The following is a 9431-nucleotide window of genomic DNA, read 5'->3' as shown; positions in this document are numbered from 1 at the left end:
AAAATGTAAGTCGATGCAGATGAGTAGGGAGAACAAACCTGTAATGTTCGGATACAGTATTACTAGTGTATGGCCTGACACAGTCAGGTAGTTTAAATATCTGGGTGTAACGTTGCAAAGCGACGTGAGGTGGACCGAGCATCTGAAAACTGTGGTAGGGAAGACAAGTGGTCGACGTCGGTAATTTGGAAGAACTTTAGGAAAGAGCTGTTCACCTGTAAAGGAGACCGCATATAGGACTCTGGTGCGATCTATTCTTGAGTACTGCTCGAGTATTTGGGATCCGTACCAGGTCGGATTGAAGAAACACATCAAAGCGGTCCAGAGAAGGACTGCCAGATTTGTTACCAGTAGGTTCTAACAACACGTAAGTGTTACGCAGGTCGTTCGAGAATTCAAATGGGAATACCTGGAGGGAATGCGGCTTTCTTTTCGGGAAACAATATTGAGAAAATTTAGAGAACCTGCATTTGAACCTAGCTGGAGAACGATTCTGCTCCCGCCAACATACATTGCGCGTAAGGGCCACAAAGATAGGATACGAGAAATTAGGGTTCATACGGAGGCGTAGAGACAGTCGTTTTTCCCTTGCTCTATTTGCGAGTGGAATATGAGGGGACCCTCCGCCACGTGCTGTCTGGTGGCTTTCGGAGTATCTATGTAGATGAAGATGTAGAAGAAGTGCCCACTAGTCATGGTCCATTTTCTTGAAGTGAAATACAGGGAATTTTATTTCTCATTATGCCAATGACATCAGTGATGTATCCTTTGTTACTGCTCAGAAATATGTGAGTTGATGCTGCGCACATTAAGCGATTCTTTGGAATTTTTTAATTTCTAAACTCAGACCATTTTTATGTGAAATTGCCATGGCTTATCCTGTTATCTTATGTCGCATGACACTTTATCCCCAGACTGTCCCTTAAGTTGTCTTATAATTTAATATACAGATTCATACAGTCAGTCAAGTCAAATCCTTAATCCTCAATGAAAACTGCACAGAGTATTCATTACTGCCAATGACTAAATTGCTAATTATTTCTACATCTTCTTTCCTCTGTTATACGGCGAGTGAGTATTGTTATTTCAGCAGCCTTGGGGACTTTTAGCTGGCGTGCAATAGGGAAATTAACTTAGGTGAACATGGGTGTGCCGGCCGAAGTGGCCGAGCGGTTCTAGGCGTACAGTCTGGAACCGCGCGACTGCTACGGTCGCAGGTTCGAATCCTGCCTCGGGCATGGATGTGTGTGATGTCCTTAGGTTAGTTAGGTTTAAGTAGTTCTAAGTTCTAGGGGGCTTATGACCTCAGAAGTTAAGTCCCATAGTGCTCAGAGCCATTTGAACCATTTGAACATGGGTCTCATAAAGCTGTTTGGAGCTGAAATCCGTTTTCTGTGCAGTTAAAGAGAAAGGGAAGGCAATCAGCCGCGTCAGCACAGTAGGAACGTTGACGAGAGCCTGCTGGATTGTTTGTTCAGATTCTGGCAAGGGATTGTCTGAATGGCTAATGGTAATTATTATGGTATAAGGGATAATTACTATGAATGCATGTGTGCAGAGCTTTTGGTTGGGCATGACTAAAAATCTGTAATGGAGTGGGAGACATTTTCTGTCTTCTTCCGTGCACCTCACCTGATTGGTTAACCATGACAAAATCGCCTAGAGTAGGAAATTGTTGAACTTGTTTATAAAATCATCATTGGTCAAAGCCCATGAAGTTGACTGCAGTAAGCTGGCGAGATTCTGATGCTAGCAGAACCACCTAAGTTATCATTAGGATGCCGTCCAGAATGCTCTTCGCCTTGGGCAACTGTAGAGGATACTTGCAGGGAGAGATATCTTAAACTCAAAGCGGAATGAATGCTGAACTTAAGAGTTTTCAGGCAGTACTGCGTCTGACTTCTTCTTTACACAGCTTAAGAGTGATAAGCATGCATCGACACGAGGCGATTATGATGTTAGTTAATTGGCATCAGGGTTTCTTTTTACAGACGTAATTTTCACAGCCAGCTAGTTGCACTTATCATGAAGTTGGGTGGAAGTACTGGTGTTCGTTCATGCTTTTCTGAGACCTTTCTCTAAATCACTAACTTTTTCTGCAATGATTGGCCGTATTCTCGACATTGTTTCAAGTTGTGCTTTCACGTATACCCCACCCGCGCCAAGGCTATAGTACGTATTTGCAACCCCTTGTCCACTTATTAAATGTTTAACTTCTTGATTCATTGGGTAAATCACGTTTTTGATGTGTTTTAGCAATAAATCAGGTTTCAATAGTGACCACATATTTCCTTTCGTAGTTTGATGATTCTCTTTACTAATGTGTCCGTGTGAGGTCTGGTAACGATAGTTTAATGCTTAATTGGACCTCCGCTAGCAACGTCCGCTTAATAAGACGTTACCCATTGCGCGACCTAGTTTCTTTTAAATTTGCGTGATTTTATGGGTAGCTCCCCATCCCTGTAGGTCACTGTGGATCGGATCTGTAGCGACATAGGGGTGTGCTAAGCTGCAACCTCACACTTACATTTTTTTCTCTCTTTCAGCGTTTCCCATTCCCATTTTGTAATTATAAATTACACATACAAACCTCCCTCGTGAGTCAGTGGACCTTTTACCAAAAACTGTATCAAAATCCCTACGGAAGTTTCTGAGATTAAACTTCACGTTCACAGTTAGTGATATATATACATACACACATTGATGTAAGTAACGTAAGAGCCTTAATATTTTGTAAACTGTTCTAGGTATGGAAACGAAGTTTCTGGCAAATTATAGTAGCGTTTGTTAAAGTTTGCACTCTTTGCTCCACTAAAGGCATAAACCTGGGATCGGCCCATCACCAGAAACAATGGAAGAAAGGTAGCGTCTAGCAGCTTGCCTTGGCGTTTACCTAGTTGTAATTGTGAAGTTACAGAGTGCAACTTAAAAAGTCCTATCACCGAACTCTGCTTTTCAATAGGTTTCGAATGTCAAAGACAAAAGTACATCTTTCAATTAAAAAATAAAATTCTTTCAATATCACAGTAGGTGAAAAAATGCAACAAATTGACTATAACTTCTAAGGAAACGTTATCTGCATGTCAAGAATATTTTAAGAAATATTTGGGGTGTCCGAATTATGTAAGTTTTCTGTCAGACACCCTGGCAAGTTAAGCTCACCGAACAAAATATTCGTCAACCCATTAATAGAGCAAAGTGGATGTACTGAAGTGCTGTCGGTAGTGCAGAACTGGCACGAGGCTGTCTTTTGAGCCTACACCATGGACGTGAGTAATGGTAGTGAGGGGGTGTTTAAGTTTCAGTCAGCTGTAATGGCAATAGCGCAGTAACTGGGTAGACTTAGAGACGTGTCTGAATGGTAGATAGAAGCCATCGTGTTTCGACGTTTCTATGAACACGCTATGAATGGTGTACCAGATTTGTTGATGTATCTACGACGGTTGTCTAACATAACATATCTACAAGGAATGGTGTACCACCTTCAGCCATGTAACTCGGTGTGGGTACGGCAGTCGTAAAAAGATCCGAACTGACGTGAATTGGAAACGAGTGTCATGCCTTTCAATGACAGTCGATTGCAAAGGTAGAGAAAATGCCGCCATCAGTGAATGCAGGCCTCCATAAACCAGTTTTTGAGCGAACAATGCAAAAGGAACGGTATGCTGTGAACAAGTTGGTTCTTTCTAAAGAAAGCTATTGTCACTGACACATGAATCTGCTCTTTCAACACCTGTCGGTTTCTAATGATACTCAACTGGACTTTAAATATGGTAAACTAATCAATATTATTAACAATTATGAAAAGGAGAGATTGCTACTGACCGTAAAGATAACACGTTGACTCGCCGACAGGCACGTCGAAAAGACTGCTGCGCACTAAGCTTTCGGCCAAAGCCTACTTCAGGAAAGAAAGGAAGAGAGACACGCTGTCACACAGGCAGGCAGAGTTCACGCACACATGACCGCTATCTTCAGTAGCTGTAGCCGCACTCCAGTAGCTGTATCTTCCGCAAGAAGCAGAGGTAGTGCTGGGAGATGTGTTTTTGCCGTACCGGATTTGTGAAGGACGGAGACTGTCGGAATATGAAAAGATGAAGCTCATCGTGAAAGGAGGGGTGGGAGGCAGAGAAAGGAATTTTTATGCTTAGGTCGTTGAGGGGATTCCATTGTATAGGCAGCATTTAAGGTACAAGTGCAGGAAGACGGAGCTGGGGTCAATTGTGGAAGGGTTGACGTTGGGGAAAGAGGAAATGACGTAGGAAATGGGTAAATGGGCATAAGTAGGCGTTAGATGATTGTGAGGGAAGTGGGATAACAGAAAAAGGCAAGCGAAAATACGTACAGATGCTTAAAAATGCATATAAATTATAAATACACACTAATGTGTAAAAATACGAACAAATACGGACCAGTACGTGGAAATAGGTAAAAATACGCCCAAAAATACGTGAAAAACATGGGAAAAAGGACGGGACGGGTGAGTTCCCGTATTGGATACTGGAGGAAAGAGCGGGGAATTGGTTAGTTCGAGATTCACAAATTCGTGTTGCACTATGCGATAATACGTGAGAGGGAGGGAGGAAACAGGATCAACGGGAATAATCTAACTATCGGTGAGAAGAATTTGGGGCACGAGCAGCTGCACCAACAGTCCGCGCGGTCACGCAGCCGCGTGTTGTGCGTGGTTTGGGGGGGGGGGGGGGAATAAAGAAACGACAAAGAGCTGAGGAAGGCTTTAGAGATAACAGGGTTGTGGGATGGAACAAAGGCCGGTAGGCAGCATCAAACAGTGGAAAGTCCAGGTTGAAATAGCAACAACTGTGAAAAGAACGCTGTAATGATATCACATTGAGTCGCAGACAGGCGCAACGAAAGGACTGCTGCAAACTATGCTTTCGGCCAAAGGCTTCTTCAAAAAAGAAAGGAAAACGCACATACATACGCACAATAAGGCAAACGTCACCCGTACGTGACCGCTATCGCCAGGCGCTCTAGCCATGATTGTTGTTATTCTTAACGCCCTGTAATTAACATTATTAATGCCAATAATTATGATTATTCACTGCTATTATGTGTGTCGGGAATTGTAATTGTACTCTTAATCATTTTTCAGAAGTAAGTAATGGGACCAGACGTACACATAGATACTAAGAACGTTTTGTAACATTTTTTTTAAGTGTTGTTCTTGGTCCGAAATCAGACGGCCTTAAGGCCTAATCCGGTCTGGCTAAATAAACAAATTACACTCATGCTCATAAATTAAGGATAACTGCAGAATTTGGTGCCACACAACGTGGCACTACACAAAACTGCCGCTAATAGCATAGGCACATAGGGAACACACGCGACACAGATCTGTAAGTCCACGATATTGGTGATAATTTGAGAAAACCGTCCAGAAACACATGTGCCATAAAACGCCCCTGTTTCCTGCGCATGTACGCCGACATCAATATGGGATATGATCACCATGCACACGTGCACAGGCCGCACAATGGGTTGGCATACTCAGGGTTAAGTGGTCCAGCAGCTGCTGGGGTGTATCCTCCCATTCTTGCACCAGTGCCGGTCCGAGCTCCTGAAGTGTGCAGCCATACGTCGACCGAAATCATCCCAGACGTGCTTGATAAGTTTAGGTCTGGAGAACAGGCAGGCCACTCCGTTCGCCTGATATCTTCTGTTTCGAGGTACTCCTCCACGATGGCATCTCGGTGGGGCTGTGCGTTATCATCTATCAGTAGGAAGGTGGGAGCCACTGAACCCCTGAAAAGGCGGACATACTAGTGCAAAATGACGTCCCGATACACCTAACCTGTTAAATTTCCTCTGTCAAAGACATGCAGGAGTGCACGTGCACCAATCATAATCCCACCCCACACCATCAAACCACGACCTCCATACAAGTCCCTTTCAAGGACATTATGGGGTTGGTATCTGGTTCCTGGTTTACGCCAGATGAAAACCCAGTGAGAATCACTCTTCAACATACATGACGGTAGTATCTGTTCCCGAAAGAACAGTTACCGTTGATGACGATGCAGCTTTGCTAGAATGAAATGATAATTAAATGGACACCCTAGCTGCAGCCAGGTCTTGATATACTTCATTGGGGACATGTTGAAAATGTCTTGATATACTTCATTGGGGACATGTTGAAAATGTGTGCCCCGACCGGGACTCGAACCTGGGATCTCCAGCTTACAAGGCAGACGCTCTATCCATCTGAGCCACCGAGGGCACAGGGAATTATCGCCTGCACGCTCCCCGTGAGACCCACATTCCCAACATGTCCACACCACTACATTCGTAGTGCTCTTAATAGATATTTGCCCATCATACTCATTGCTCGAGGCAGATTAACCTACCAAGTCCCGTACGAGTTCGGGCATAGCACGTGCGTTCGCGCAAGAAGGTCAATGGGCGGGAAGCCATACTTTAACTATATATGACGGTAGTATCTGTTCCCGAAACGGTAACTGTTCTTTCGGGAAGTCGTTCGTGAACATAACCTGGGACCACTGTTCTAGTGGCCATGTACTGTGTTGTTGACATCAGGCTTTACGGGCTCTCCTGTAACCAGGGGTCAGTGGAATGCACCTTGCAGGTCTCCGGCGAATAAACGATGTCTGTTCAGTCGTCTGTGTGTCTGGAGACAACTGTTCCAGTGGCTACGGTAAGGTCCCCAGCAAAGCTACCTGCAGTAATCCGTGGCCGTCTGCGGGCACTGATGGTGAGATATCGGTCTTCTTATGGTGTTGTACACTGTGGACGTCCCCTACTGTAGCGCCTGGACACGTTTCCTGTCTGCTGGAATCATTGCCTTAATCTTGAGATCACACTTTGTGTCACACGGAGGGCCCCTGCTGTGTTTGACCAGCCTCCAGCCGCCCTAGTATTCTACCCTTCATAACGTCATCGAAATGTGTTCTTTGCGCCATTTTCAACACACAGTCACCATTAGCACGTCTGAGAACGTCTGCACACTTACTCGCTGCACCGTACTCAGACACGCAACAACACACCTTGGGTATGTGGACTGCTGGCAGCGCCACCGTGCGACGACCGCAGGTCAAATGCAGGGCATGGTCTTACCCCGAGGTGATTTAAACCCGCCAACCGCCGACCAGACCGTTGTTTCACCATGTGTCAGCATTTTCCTTAATTTACGAGCGTGAGTTTAGTTCGGTGTCTGCTAGGGGTGACTTGAGCTTTGCCGTACACCAGTGGGGAGTCACCCGTCTGCTCCTACTGTCAAGGCAACCTTCCCATCGCACCCACCTCAGATTTAGTTACAAGTAGGCACAGTGGATAGGCCTGGAAAAACCGAACACAGATCAATCGAGAAAACAGGAAGATGTTGTGTGGAACTATGAAAAATATAACCAAAATATACTAACTGAGTAGTTCATGTGCAGGATAGGCAACATAAAGGGTTGTATGAGCTAAGGAGCACCGTCGTCGCGTGGTTAGCGTGAGAAGCTGCGGAACGAGACGTCCTTGGTTCAAATCTTTCCCTCGAGTGAAAAGATTTTTTTTTATTTTCAGACAATCGCACATCCACAAGAAAACCTAAATCGGGCAAGGTAGGAGAATCTTTTTACCCATTCGCCAAGTGTACAAGTTAGGTGGGTCGACAACATATTCCTGTCGTGTGACGCACTTGCCGTCACCAGTGTCGTATAGAATATATCAGACGTGTTTTCCGGCGGCGGAATCGGTTGACCTATGACCTTGTGATCAAATGTTTTCGGTTCCCATTGGAGAGCCACGTCCTTTCGTCAACTAATCGCACACTTTTGCGCTGCGGTCGCAAAACACAGACACTAAAGTTATTACAGTGAACAGGGACGTCAATGAACGGACAGATCATAACTTTGCAAAAATAGAGAGGGTAAGCTTTTCACCCGAGGGAAGACTTGAACCAAGGACGTCTCGTTCCGCAGCTGCTCACGCTAACCACGGGACCACGGCGCTCCTGAGGTCGTACAACTCTTGATGTTGCTTATCTTGCGCATGGACTACTCAGTTTGTATATTTTGCTTATTTTTTCATAGTTCCACACAACTTCTTCCTGTTTTCTCGATTGATCTGTGTTCAGTTTTTCAAGGCCTATCCACTGTGTCAACTTATAACTAAATCTGAGGGGGGTGCGATGGGGAGGTTCCCTTGTGAGAGGTGAGGTGAACGGACGCACCCTGTCGGCGACGGCGAGGCAGAGCGCGCAGGCCAGCGGGGCGTTGCGCTGCCCCTCCGGGTCCCGGGTGTCGAGGGAGGTGCCGTGGTGTCCCGGGGTGTGCACCGTGGACCGCCGAGGATGTGCCGCCGCCACGGGCTGTGACGCTGCCATCAACACCAGCGCCGCCAGCACGAGCATCACCTGCAAACACGGCGTGTCAAAAATGGTTAAAATGGCTCTGAGCACTATGGGACTTAACATCTGTGCTCATCAGACCCCTAGACTTAGAACTACTTAAACCTAACTAATCTAAGGACATCACACAACACCCAGCCATCACGAGGCGGGGAAAATCCCTGACCCCGCCGGGAATCGAACCCGGGAATCCGGGCGTGGGAAGCGAGAGCCAGTGGTGTGTTGGAGCGAAATGCGGTTGGCATCACTGCACACGCCTGTGCTTTATGTTCATTGTTGTATGTCTGTTAGTTATTGTTCAGTGCTGTACTGAGCACTGTATTGTGTCACATACAGGGTGTTTCAAAAATGACCGGTATATTTGAAACGGCAATACAAACTAAACGCGCAGCGATAGAAATACACCGTTTGTTGCTATATGCTTGGAACAACAGTACATTTTCAGGCAGACAAACTTTCGAAATTACAGTAGTTACAATTGTCAACAACAGATGGCGCTGCGGTCTGGGAAACTCTATAGTACGATATTTTCCACATATCCACCATGCGTAGCAATAATATGGCGTAGTCTCTGAATGAAATTACCCGAAACCTTTGACAACGTGTCTGGCGGAATGGCTTCACATGCAGATGAGATGTACTGCTTCAGCTGTTTAGTTGTTTCTGGATTCTGGCGGTACACCTGGTCTTTCAAGTGTCCCCACACAAAGAAGTTACAGGGTTCATGTCTGGCGAATAGGGAGGCCAATCCACGCCGCCTCCTGTATGTTTCGGATAGCTCAAAGCAATCACACGATCATCGAAATATTCATTCAGGAAATTAAAGACGTCGGCAGTGCGATGTGGCCGGGCACCATCTTGCATAAACCACGAGGTGTTCGCAGTGTCGTCTAAGGCAGTTTATACCGCCACAAATTCACGAAGAATGTCCAGATAGCGTGATGCAGTAATCGTTTCGGATCTGAAAAATGGGCCAATGATTCCTTTGGAAGAAATGGCGGCCCAGACCAGTACTTTCTGAGGATGCAGGGCGATGGGACTGCAACATGGGGCTTTT

General features: G+C 45.7%; 1 non-coding gene across 1 annotated transcript; it reads right to left on the bottom strand.

The window, feature by feature from the left end:
* Positions 1-6166: 6166 nt before the first annotated feature.
* Positions 6167-6241, bottom strand: Trnat-ugu (transfer RNA threonine (anticodon UGU)). The gene has a single exon. It is a non-coding gene; the product is annotated as a tRNA-Thr (tRNA).
* Positions 6242-9431: the final 3190 nt, after the last annotated feature.

The sequence above is a fragment of the Schistocerca gregaria genome, chromosome 2 (assembly GCF_023897955.1).
Source record: "Schistocerca gregaria isolate iqSchGreg1 chromosome 2, iqSchGreg1.2, whole genome shotgun sequence".
Taxonomy (NCBI): Eukaryota; Metazoa; Arthropoda; class Insecta; order Orthoptera; family Acrididae; genus Schistocerca; species Schistocerca gregaria.
Note: the sequence above shows the minus strand (reverse complement) of the source record. Positions and strands in the feature narration are given on the sequence as shown.